Below are 12,735 nucleotides of genomic sequence, written 5' to 3' on the forward strand. Positions count from 1 at the left end.
GATTCTCTGATCTAAAGTATAGTGGAGGAAATAGTAAAACAGGACACTGGAATAGTTGTAGCAGTCTTATTCTGTTATTTTCAACAACACTGCTGAACAACTTATGAAAAATTACTTTTTAATGAAGCAATGCCACAGAGGGGAGTGATGTCATTAAAAGAATCTCAGCAAACAGTTAGATAACTGGTTTGTTTACATTTATGCTTGCCATTACCTGTTTATTTCCTCTTCCACGGGGCAATATATTTCACTCCTACAGTCAAAATAGGCTCAACTGGAAAATTACTACAGCCTGGGTAGCCTCAGATATACAAGTGCCCAAAAGCAACTTAATCAAGGAAAACACTGAATCCCAATGAAAATGCTAGCCCTAATAAGTCTATCTTCTCTCTCTCTCTAAGAAACACACAAAGACTGATAGTATTTGAGTTGAAATGAATTCAGGGTAGCTTTCTGCCTCCCTCTAAAATTCACAGAAGTGCAAGGAGAGGAAGAGCATGAACAAGTCACAGTGTAGGCTTTATAGCCATCATACTTATATACTATATTTGAATTAAAAGATTCACATTGTGTTTGAAATAAAAATGAATAGTGGCATCCTGCCAAAGAGAACCAGAAGCCACCCTTGTGTGGAACCGAAATGCTTGGCTCAAGTAGTACTTAATTTATTTTCATTAAATGACAAGTTGTATAAATCTATCTTTAAAACAGAGAGGCAAAAACTTTAAAAAAACATTTCTTTGCATTGTGGTTCATAAGGTTGACACAGTCATCGTATATGAACAGAACATAACCTGATAAATGTTCCTCAAGGAGGGCTTCCAGCACTCTGTTCTTAAAAATCTTCAAAAGGTTTGATCACATAGTTGAGTCACCACAGAAAAGACTCACAGTACCTTCTTTTGGAAATGAATAAGAGTTTTAAAATCTATTGAAATCAAGTGTTGACATAAGGAAATATTTTGTAGAGCTTTCAGGTTTCTTTACCATTCACTTTATTTTACTTGGCTACTTTTAATTTTTTTTTCCACTTCTTCTCTTTTGAAAATCCTGCATTGTCCAAGCCCTTTCGATTAAGCAGCTCGCCTGAATGAAAGCACTGTGATGAGGTGGCGGTGCATCAATAAACAGGGTGCCTCTCAAAGCAGGACAGAATGCTGAGAAATAGGGCTGATCAGCGGTAATTACTCTGACACTTCATGCAGTACAGGGAATTAACTCCTAGGACTTTGGGCCGAATGGAGAAGTAGTAGTTGATGTTCCACATTGTGAATGCCTCAGTGCCTGAACCCATTATGAGTTTAAACGGAGATGGGAATTCACTATATACAGGGCTTTTTTCTTTCTTTCCCCCCACCCCCCAGCTAGGAATGTGAAGCAGAGTGTAGAAAATAGAAATAATTTGGGGTGCTGATTAGGCTGCATTTCTGTGTTTTTGCTAAGGTCTTTGCATTCATTTTTTATTAAATCACAAATAATTCAATAAAGGGATGCCCAAAACAACCATATTTATGGGAATGCACCGATCATGCTGAGGAAGACACCCATATGCCAAGTTAGGGAAGTGGAATTGCTCTAAGGCAGACCTGCGGAAACTAAGGTACACAAAAACACATAGCAGGAGGGGAAATACAGCTAAAAAGGCAACTAGTTAGCAGCTGCCACTATGACCTTTAACTGCATCCATGGTAACTGGGCTAAAGATGGAGTTCCATTTTATTATTCTCACACCCACAATGTTAAGCCTATGAATCCCATTACAATTTAATGGCTGAAATCAGAAGGCAGATCTGTGTTCATTGGACCAGTGCCGACATCCTCTTAGCTAATGAGTGCAATAAACATTTTCATGCCAGGAAACCAATGCAAGTGGAAATATTATGCCATGCAGAAATCTATCCCCCAAACACAAAGAAATGGTCAGTAAAGTCAGTCCTTTATGTTCATTTGCATATACTGCAATTTTTCAGGGTTTAGACCACTCGTCTTTAAAGAAGGAGGATTTTTAACTCATATATTCTTTAATACTGTGGCATGCAACAGCATTCAATTTATATTAAGAATCGTGGGAAGAATTACATATCCCAGAGTTAATGACTGTAGCTGCCTCCAATTATTTTCTTAAAGGAATGTTATGTTTTTAAAAACTATTTTTGCTTTCATGTACCTAAAATATATTTCATCCATTTGCAGGCTAGGTTCAGTACCACCAGCTGAGCAAAAGACAGTAAACCAGCAAACTCTTTCAACAAGAAAGAGGGCTTTGTTCTAACTTTTGTTGCTGTTGTAATGTGAGTCTTTTTTTTTCTTAAGCATCAGTGACAACAATGTCATATCTTTGTCATGTGAGCTGAAAGCAAGACATATATCATCCTTATTTGAGCTGAAGAACCAGAGCAACAACAACAATGGTTAAAAGGGTCTATGCTGGATGTGACTTTGAAATCTCAAGCACTTCCACTTCTCAAATTCTGTGGTAACCTGTAAAATCAAAAATGAGAGGTATGGAGTAGAGCTAAGGATTGACTTGTAAGCCTTTACCTGGATAAAACAGAAGCAATGAGGAGTAGCCATAATTATTTTAAAAACCATAAATATGGCAATTTATCCACATTGAGCCATTCAGTCATTTATCTGCCTTACCTCCCAGCCTCCCCTAAAGAAGGAGCATCATTCTAATAACAAAACAGGCCAGGGTGAAGAAGAAAACTCTGAATGCATAAATGTGCAGCTGGGAAATGAAGGTCACCAAAATCTCCTTGAACTCTTGGGTAAACCCACTGTATTTGCTTCAAAGTGGTGCAGTCAAAGACATAAAACTGCATTAGTACACTCATAAAGAGCATTATGTGAAATATCCCTGCCTCTCACAGTCAACTTCCTCCTCTGTCTTAAAATACCCAGAATTTTATTTTTGTTAAAATGTTAGCATGGCATAAGGAGAGAGGGCTTAATGACTTCCCTTGACAAGAACTACATGTATTTTTTTTTCTTATGGAATACTGCCAAATATCCTTTGTAATAAAAAGCTTGAACTATTTTGCTAACAGAAGCCGCTTGTTCTGGTAACTGTAAAGGTCAGACAGAAAATAATTTTGGTGTTTCTTATCTTTTAAAATAATGTCACTTTTTATCATTACAGTAACATTTTTGGACAACAAAGAAAAGAGAAAACAGTAGATGTGATACCCAGACCACCAGGTACACTATTTCTTAAAAGACATTAGGTTAAAAAAGCTGTTAGCCAATTATACCAAAGACTGGAAATGTCACAAAAGCCAATGAAATCTCCCTGGTAACATTCAGAAATAATATGCTTTGGATCATACTGTATATTAAATGACAACTGTCAATTTAAAAAAGAAGTCCTCCAAAATCTTTGATGTATGACAATTTAGAAGTTGAAACACACTGTTCTTACCATTTAATATCTTTGAGATAAAAAGCTTTTGACATGTTAACTAATGTGAAGAAATAAGTGCTCCTCTCATTTCCCTAACACAGTACTGGACTGCACTGAGTAGATTTTTGTGATAAATGCCATAAGAAGCAAGGTGGTACGTAACCATTTTATTTAGTAAACTATATGCATTTATATTACATTACATAACAATGGAGACAGGTGAGATTTTCTATCCTAAATATTGTTATTTGGTACATGCAGTATTTATTTCAGTTAAAATGGGCATTTGAATAGGCACTGATTGTCAATATTATCTAATCCACTCTTCTGGCTGGGGCTGTAGTACAGCATGATTCAGAGGAAGCTGTCAGTGTCTGAATGTGCAGCCATTCCAGGATAAAAGGTTTTTTAACTGCATGTTAGTTGTTTTTTTTATTGTTCTGTTTGTTTGTTTTCCCCACCGAATGGAAATAATCTCTAGCTTCAGGCACCTGGACTGGGTGACTCCCAGGTAGCTGAGGAAATCTCCCTGGAGAAGTGCTGGGTGGCCATGCTGGGCAGATCACTCCAGCCAGGCTCCCAGAGTCATCCACCTTGCAGGATGCTTCCTCCTACCCCAGGAGTGCATCTCAGTGGTTAATGCAGTGACTCACATCTCTGTGCCTTGGACTTGGTCCCAGTTGGAAGTCTCTCATTTTAAGGATAATCTGAAGTTGAGTCCTATCAGGACTCTTCTGCCACTGAAGCAATGGAGGTCAGTAATGACATTCAGACAAGCCTGACCCTGGGCAAAAGGGGATGTTACAGTGTCTAAGTTATAGGTGATCAAATAATACAAAAGTGGTTCAGCAAAGACATTTAAGGTATGAATTTTGAGTTGTCTAAATTAACACCCTGTAAAAGAGGAGCTTAGGTAGCTAAATAAATAGGAAGCTTCTAGGTATGTTGGCTGTCTTTAATGAATTGTGAGTGTGTGTGCTAATTGATAGGCACAGCATTGATGTGGTTTAGTGGTCCTAAAAATATCACGTTGAAGATCAACACTGCTTAGTGGTTGGCAGACTATGTTTGAAGGTGGTTCAAAGACAAATCTGCACCCCAAAAAAGGGAAAAGTCATAAGCAGTGTAGACCTCACCAACTGGTACCATTGGACTCTGGGGAAAAGATTAGTTCCTGAACCTCTTCTAATTACTGGTATAGACAGGAGCAGGAACACTGCTGTGTATTGCCTCAGATCAGCTACAGACATTTCTCAATTATTTTGCTAAAGAGCAAACCACAAGTTAACCATACCACAACTGGAAACCTTTACGAACAAAATCAGTAAGTCTTCATACTTATGCTGTATTCACCAGAATAAAATAAAATATCAGATAAAAGGATGGTAGCACTGTTGTGAGAAAGGTAATAAACATGATCTTCTGGGAAATCTTTCTGACCCCAAAAACAAGAACAAAATAGAAAACACTCTTGTTGAAACATTGGCGGTACAGCGTGTTTGAAGATGAAGGTTTTGTTGTTGAGGGACATGGAGGCATTGGGACCTCATTCTGCTAGGCCAAAGAGCTGCACTGACAGAGGGAGCTCCAGCTCATGGGCAGGGTAGGTACTGTCCTTGGTTGGAGCAGATGAATGATACGAAATGATGTTACTAATTGAAGACTTTTTGTTGACAAATGTAATATGGGCCGAAGCTATGTATACCCCGTTAGAACCCATAAAGTGCAGAAAATTAATATAAGCAGCTGGAGGAACCAAGCAGAAATGTATGACAAACACAGCTGTAAAGAGCATGGCATTTTTAATTTTTGCCAAATACAATAATCTACATATATTGCAGAATTTCCAGAAAGTTGTAGCGGAAAAATTGCTCCATATGATGTTGAAAGTGCAGACTTATTAAAGCTTTCTGGTTTGAATCTGATAAAGTAAAATTATATATTTAGGTATGTTTAATGGATAACTGATTTTTTGTTCTTTGGTAAAGGATATATTTCATTTCAGGTAAATATGAACAGATGTATTTTTTTTTTATATTTTCAGCACATAGAGAAATAACATTTTAAACAGCATTTGGATTTGCTTTTAATAGCCAAATATGTATCTAGGTACTTAGAAAATGTGGTGAAACATTTATTCAGTAAAAATTCCTTTATCATAGTGCTTACATCATTTTCTGTGAGACTAGAGAACAAGAACCTTATTCGCTGTCAAGAAAGGGGAGATTTGACCTTTCTTTCCTTAGCTCGTGGGTGACTGATATATATATATATATATATATATACACACACACACATTATATACATATAAGTGTGTATATATATATATATATATATATATATATACACACACACATATATAAAAGTTAAGGAAAGCAGACTCCTTCATGGTTTTGGCATGGCATTTAAATCCTGCCATACCTGGTTGCCTTGCAGCTGTTGATCCAGGTCATCCCAAATTCTGCAGCACTTTTACATGAACCAAAACTAATATTTTTAGGTGACTTAACTATTCAAGGTAAAAAAAAAGTTCAGGCTTACTGGTATTGTATAAAGATAATGAAGAAGATTCCCCATTAGTAATCAAAGAGGGTGTTGAACAACAAAAACAAGTGATTAACATTCTGAAATCCTCAGTACTGGATAACCAGCCCTTAAGAATTCATAAGAGAGCTGGAGAAGCATTCAGTACATTGATGATAATTCTGAATGAGTCTTAACATATAAGAAATTCTATAGAAGGTAACAAGACAATATTACTTGTCAGACCCTTTCCCCTGCTGCTACTCTTATGCAAAACAATGCAAAGCTAACATGGGATGTTTCTCCTCTGACTTCACAAGAACTAGTACCAGAGGAATAACGTCAAGTGTTTTGTTAACAGTCCAGAAGTCAGCATAAAATTACTCCTGGAAGCATTTATGGATAAGTCAAAGGTAAAAACAAAACAAAACAAAACAAAACCAAAAACAACAAAAAAAAACCCAAAAACAACAAAAAATTTTCTGTGAGAATGCTTAGTAAATGAATTTATTAGAAATAGGATACTTTATTACAACCCAATCCTTACTTTAGTTTCTACAAGTGAGGATGAAAACCACAGAACAGAATGACTGAAAAGACTGGCCTAAAGTACAGAGCATTCATACTAGATAAGCAACCAAACAATATCTCAGAATGGGATGGTGTAGAAAATCCCCAACATGATTTTTGAATGGTCATTGAGGGAGCAGGAGAGTTGATCTTTCTGTTATACCTTGGGGAGGACAGTGCTGGAGCATTGCATCAACTCTGCAGTCCTTTTCAGAAAGACTCAGTGAAGCTACAGGAAAGGGTAGACAGGAAATACACAAATGTTTCAAAAATGGGAAAAATGCCTTCTGGTGAGAGATTTGGATCTTTCTGTTTATGAAGCAGAAGATTGAGAGGTGACTTGCTTATGGCGTATATACCTTCTCAGGCAGAAAATAATGGATATGAAAGGACTCTATAATCTAGTGGAGGAAGGCATAATAAGAACCAAAGGTTGGAGCCTGAAGCCAGATGAATTCAAATTGGAAATAAGGCACACACTTTTAATGCTGATAGCTATTAGCTATCAGAACACATTATAGAGGGAAGTGGTGGATTTTCCATCTCCTGAGATCTTCAAATCAAGATTAGATAACTCTCAGGAAGATATACTTTAGCTGCAGAGAAACTATTTGGCTCAAGGTAGGGATAACTGTGTGAAAGATAAGTGCCTGTGATCAAGAAGAAAGTAGATTAGATGATCTAAGAGTTCCTCTTTGCTTCTTGCACTATGAAAATTTGAAAACCTGCAGTATGTAGCTGGGAGTTAATCTGAGTCTTCCACCCCAGATTTAGTCCAATCAGATTACTGGTGCATTGAAGTGAAATTCATACCCCATCCCTCACTCTTTTATATTCCTTTGCAGGGTTTACCCAGAGGGAAGTCAGATTTATTGCTGTTTGCTTTCCTTCAGAATGCTGCTACTGCAATGCTGCTCCATGTTGGAGAAATTAATGGGAAAGATCTGCAACCACTCTTTAGACTTTCATTCATGCTTCATTTCCAGAAGAGCTCAAAAGGGACATCAATGTCTCTGGCACGTACTTCTAGGATTGTGGCATGGCAAAATGCAGAAAGGTTTTGTTGACTCTACCACTTATTAACTTCATTAATTATATGACTTTGTATTTGCAGTCTTCACTCCCAAGCCACTGCAATTACTGGAAAATTCTTGCCTCATATGTGAGCAAAGGCATCAAAGAGAACAGTTTTGCAATTTGTGGCATCCACAGACAGGTACAGAGAAGTTGGAAATTCATTATTATGTTAGATGACATCCTTTGTTAAAGGGTGCTGTGTAGTCCAGGTAGAGAAAAAAGCCAGGAAAATATATTGTCTGATCCTGGCCTCCTGTATCAGACAACTGATATAAATAATTTGGTTACAGGGCTTGTATTTCAAAAGACCACAGACTAGTGGTAACACTAACAAGAAAAGTAGGCAGTACTGCAGAATCTCACAGTTTTGGTAATATGGCATGTATTTATTTATCTCAGATATTGTCTTGAAATTTGGCTTCAAGCCTGATTTTGCAATGATGAGAAGAATAGAAAAAGGATGTGCAAGGCAGTGTAGGTAGGAAAAAAAAAGAAGATTCAAAGACTGGTTTAACAGGGAAAAAGGGGAGGAGAAAAAGTCATATATTTGGAAACAAATAAAATGAACAGGTGAAATTATGGTGCAAAAGGACAAGTTTATGAATAACCGTTCTATGGCCTCTTAAGGCACAAGTATTTTATTTAACTTGTGCTGTCAATGTCTGAAGTTGTCACCATAGATTCACTCTAATGCCAATGGAGAGAAAGAGATGTTTTTAAAACATGATTCAGCTGACCTATTTTAGCCATCTACTTGAGGAGGAGAGGATTCATACCCTAAAAGGGCCTATTTCTCTCCATTGATTATGAAGAGAGTCCAGGGTGACAACTTCAGATGTAGATGTCTCAGTTATAGATTTTTGTATTTTGTTGGATGAATCCCACTATTAGAGCCTATAGATTCTGACAGATCTTGGCTTTTTTCCATAATTTCTTATTGAAAAAACATGTAGTATGGAAAAACAGAGGACATACACATACATTTGTATCAGGTGCAATTTACTGTAGAATGGCTGGAAAACTGACATTATGTGTGTCAAATGTTGACATTTTGATGAAAAAAATCAAACCCCAAAATACTTTAGTTGAGAAAGAAAATATTTCTCCGTGGAAATACTGACATGTGGCCTCATGTCTCTGACAGGTCAGTTCTTCAGGCTTCCAACCTTGACTATAGGACAGCGTTTCTGCCTGGACTACATATTCCAGGATTCATCCTGATTCCTTCTGTTGGTGATCCTGGTTGTGCTGCTTGAGATCCTCATTCTAATGTCACCTCACAAGAGATGAACCCAGCTAAGCAGACAGAGCCAGGCAAGAGAGATTGGAAACATGAAGCAGTGAATTTACAAGTTCTGCAAGGTGGCACACTTTTAACTGAAGTATGTAGAGTTTTGACACAAGGATAGCAAGTTAATATTTTAAACAAGCGCATTGCATTTTAAAAAAATAAATAAATTTGTTTAAAATCAATAACCTGACTTCTCAACATCCAGACTGACTATGCAGTCTTCAAAGAAAGCTGAACTATGGTTGTACATTTCTTCCTTATTTTGCTACTGTCTTTTAAGGCTCTTTTAAGTCCCCATACACTTTGAGAGACTTATGATTATTTTCTATTTCTGTGTTCCCTTTCCCTTTTCCTTTTCCCTTTCCCTTTTCCTTTTCCCTTTCCCTTCCTGTTCTTTTTTCTTGCTTCTTCACTCAGCCTTTTGTTTTCTCCCTTTCTCTCATCGAGGAACTGTGAATGGTGCTAATAAACTTACTACTCGTTTTACCAATGTGTAGTTAGTGAAGAGTACTTCCCAGTATGGAGAAGAGCACAGAAAACCACTAACATATTAGATCTGTTTGACAGGTTATCAAATCAAACTTAAGTGTTAAGATATGCACAAGTTAAGTTCAGAAATATCTTTGAAGATAAATCTTATGCATAATATTTCTAGAGATAACATCATGTTCAACTTAGAGAGGCTGCATTACTCCTGTGCATGAAATAGTAACCTTCTGTGGCTAGCACAGGTCTTTCCCATGAGAACATTCTCCTGTGTTTTATAAACAAAGATAAAGCTTGGATGTTGTTGAAACAGTGTCTCAAGATTTGGACAGTTCAGGCCTGGCCAATCAGGCCTAGGGGGAGGTTTCTGACTGACCAGTCTGGGTGACCTCTGAAAAGTCTATATATATGTTGGATTCAAAATAATAAAGCGCTTTTTCTATGCCATGCTGAGAATCCGGGATCTCTTCTCTGCTAGCGGCTCAACAGCGACAACCTTCATGAATGGTTTACTCAGATTTTGCTATTCAAGAAGGAAGAGATTATGACTACTGATTCCAGCTGAAAAGAATTGAAAGGTAGAAAACTAAATTTCAGAGTTTCCTTTAAAAGAAAATCTCAGTTTTAAAAGGAATATCAAAGGCTGAACAGCCTCTGAGGGTTTGAGTTTCCTTCAGAGAGCTCTGCTGATGTTCCATTATTTGTCAATAGAACTAAGGTGGAGAAATAGCCTGCTCTTAGTTTTATTTGGAATTTAAAGTCAACTGCTTATAACAGCATATGATACAATGCAAATAAAAAATAGATTTTAATGATACACGTTACACACAACCAAAAGCTCTAATGACATAGTCAAGAACTCAAAAAATTTGCCTTTTAAATATGCATAATGTTTTGCATTTGATTATGTATTCACATATTATTTATTTTTACAGATGTCACCTTGCGTTTTCCCAAACCTTGATGCCCTCTAAATTTCAATCTGCTGCAGCCTTCTCAGTTCACTATCTTCCCCATAGCTGGTCCTTTAACCCAGCTCAATTTTCACTCACTGTAGTGAAATCCTTTGTCAATTCAACATGAGATTCACTGTTCACAGTAAAAGTCTGATCTCAAAATTTTTAGTTGGGCTTAGACATCTTTAGGCTGTCCTGATCTCTGTTCTACCCATGAAGATCCCCATCTGGCTTTTTTTTTGCCTTTTCTGCACAGGTTTTACTGGCTATGCCCATTGCCTGACTCCATGCCTCAGAGCGTAAGGGCTTCCTATTTCCTAAATACCCACCCCAGTTCACTGCTCTGTGGGAAGTATGTGTGTGGGTGACATGTTGAGGGAATGACTATTCTATACATGGCCACATCCAGATACTGTGCTCAGTTTTGGGAACCCAAAGCAAGACAGACATAAATCAGTATAATCCAGGGGCTAACAGCACGTTTGCTATAAAGAATGGACATCTGTGGCAGCTGGGTTTTGTTCAGCCTGGAGAGGTGGCTGCAGGGGCACCTCAGAGCCACCTTTCAACATTTATGATGGGCTACTCAGGTTGCAGAGATAAGTCTATCACTGAGGTGGGTGGCTAGGGAACAAGAGATAATGTACTTAGCTGGAATGGGAGAGGTTCTGAGTGGATTTAAGAAAAAATGTTTTTAACTGAAGAAAATAAAGTACTAGAGTAGGATGCCCAGACAGGTCATGGAATCCACCCTTAGAGGTTTTCAAGACCTGACAGGACAAAGTCCTGAGCAACTTGACTTCTGAATTCAATTTTAAACTTGTTCGTAGTAGAAGGCTGAACCAAAGACCTCCTGAAGACCCTTTCAACCTACATGAGTCTGTAACACTGTGAAACCTCTGTTGAAAATATTTTCCCAAAAGTTCCTCACTTGTCCAAGTTGGAATGGTTTCGGATTTATATCAAACCTATGAATCCTTTTAAAACTTCAAGTCTTTGCTCTCAGGCACATAATCCTTGGAACCCTTCAAAGGAGCGACTGCCAGAATTTTTTCAATGTTTACAAAACAAGATTATCTCCCTGGACTCTTTGTTGGATACTACTGAGTAGTTTTGTCTAGAATATTTGAAGAAAGAAAAATGAAGTCTGAGGCAAGGTGAATGTAAAAAAGATGTCTGAATCTCATATTCTTGCTGGTCTCTCAATAGTGCTACCAAAGTTGGTGCTAATCCATCATGACTACAGTGAAAACTCAGCTCCCTATACCACCAGCTAACATCACATGTTGAGAACCAAGCAATTTGCCAGATACTAGTTTTTTTTAGTGGGAATACCTTGGTTTGTCAAATAAAGAGGCAAACTAGAATATAGTCTATTTTATTGTCTGTTCTTAATGCACTATATTGTTTTTAAATTGAGTTGTATGGAATTAATAATTCAATGTATTGACCAGTTGTAAAAATTATGCCTGGTATCAGCTGTAATATTTTAACAGTATTTCTCCCCTCCCTCCATGTTCCCCTTCCCACCTCCCCCGCCAAATTTATTGCTGACCTGCTGTAAGGTTTTCCTCTGAGATTCCTGTAGTATTTTCAAATACATATGGCTTAGCTAAGAGATGATTTCTGACATCTAGCAAAGTTAATAAAAAATGAAAACAATTCTACATCTATAAGTGAAGATAAAAGACAGTCACAAATACAAAAAAAATAGAGTGCATTTTGTCGTATTTTATGGTGAAGAAAGTGGAAGATAGAGCAATGGCTATTAAGCTTGGAAGCTAGGGGTTTCTTTTAGAAAAATGTCTAACAAAAAATTGGGCTACACAGAAAATTAAACTGTAATGTGGTGGGAAGTATATCAAAAGTGGAATACACAGAGAAAAAAACCCTGAAATATAGTAGCCTAATAGAGTATTTTCATAAATGAAATCCATCAGTATAGATACTTGTCTGCTTGTGTTTGAATGGTTATCAGACAGAGTGTTGATTAAACTCATAAATGATGTTATAAGTGAACTTTATATATGGAAGATCCTTTGGGATTTAAGGAACTGTGCGCACTTTAAGCCTGACAGCTGATGTCAACATTTTCATTCCATATTTTCTAAAGAAGCAAAGGAAAAGACAACCAGTTTGTAAGGTGCTCAGAATGGGCAGACTTACAGCAGAAGAACCCAGATAGATTTATGTGCATCAATTTTCAGGTCTGGAATAGGAAATAGACTCCCTTGTATTAGAAGGGGCAAGTGAGAAATGGCTTTAAAGTCCTGAAAAGAGAAATGAAGATTGGTAAAATTACCTTCAGAAAATCTGCAGGATTTCTGCAAACTTCAGGATGCCACATTGCCTTTGCTGTAAATATTCACCTGAAAAGCAGAACGACTTAATCAGAAAACTATGTTTCTTGTAATTTTATTCCATTTATA

General features: G+C 37.2%; 1 long non-coding RNA gene across 3 annotated transcripts in view; it reads right to left on the reverse strand.

The window, feature by feature from the left end:
- Positions 1 to 12,735, reverse strand: part of LOC146444404 (uncharacterized) — a 156,775-nt gene that overhangs the window by 114,130 nt on the left and 29,910 nt on the right. For all 3 annotated transcript variants that reach the window (XR_014850595.1, XR_014850596.1, XR_014850594.1), the window contains exon 5: positions 12,609 to 12,675. This is a non-coding gene — a long non-coding RNA (uncharacterized LOC146444404). The remainder of the gene's footprint in view (positions 1 to 12,608; positions 12,676 to 12,735) is intronic.

This window comes from Lichenostomus cassidix, chromosome 1, assembly GCF_008360975.1.
Source record: "Lichenostomus cassidix isolate B80296 chromosome 1, HeHo_3.0, whole genome shotgun sequence".
In the NCBI taxonomy this organism is placed as follows: Eukaryota; Metazoa; Chordata; class Aves; order Passeriformes; family Meliphagidae; genus Lichenostomus; species Lichenostomus cassidix.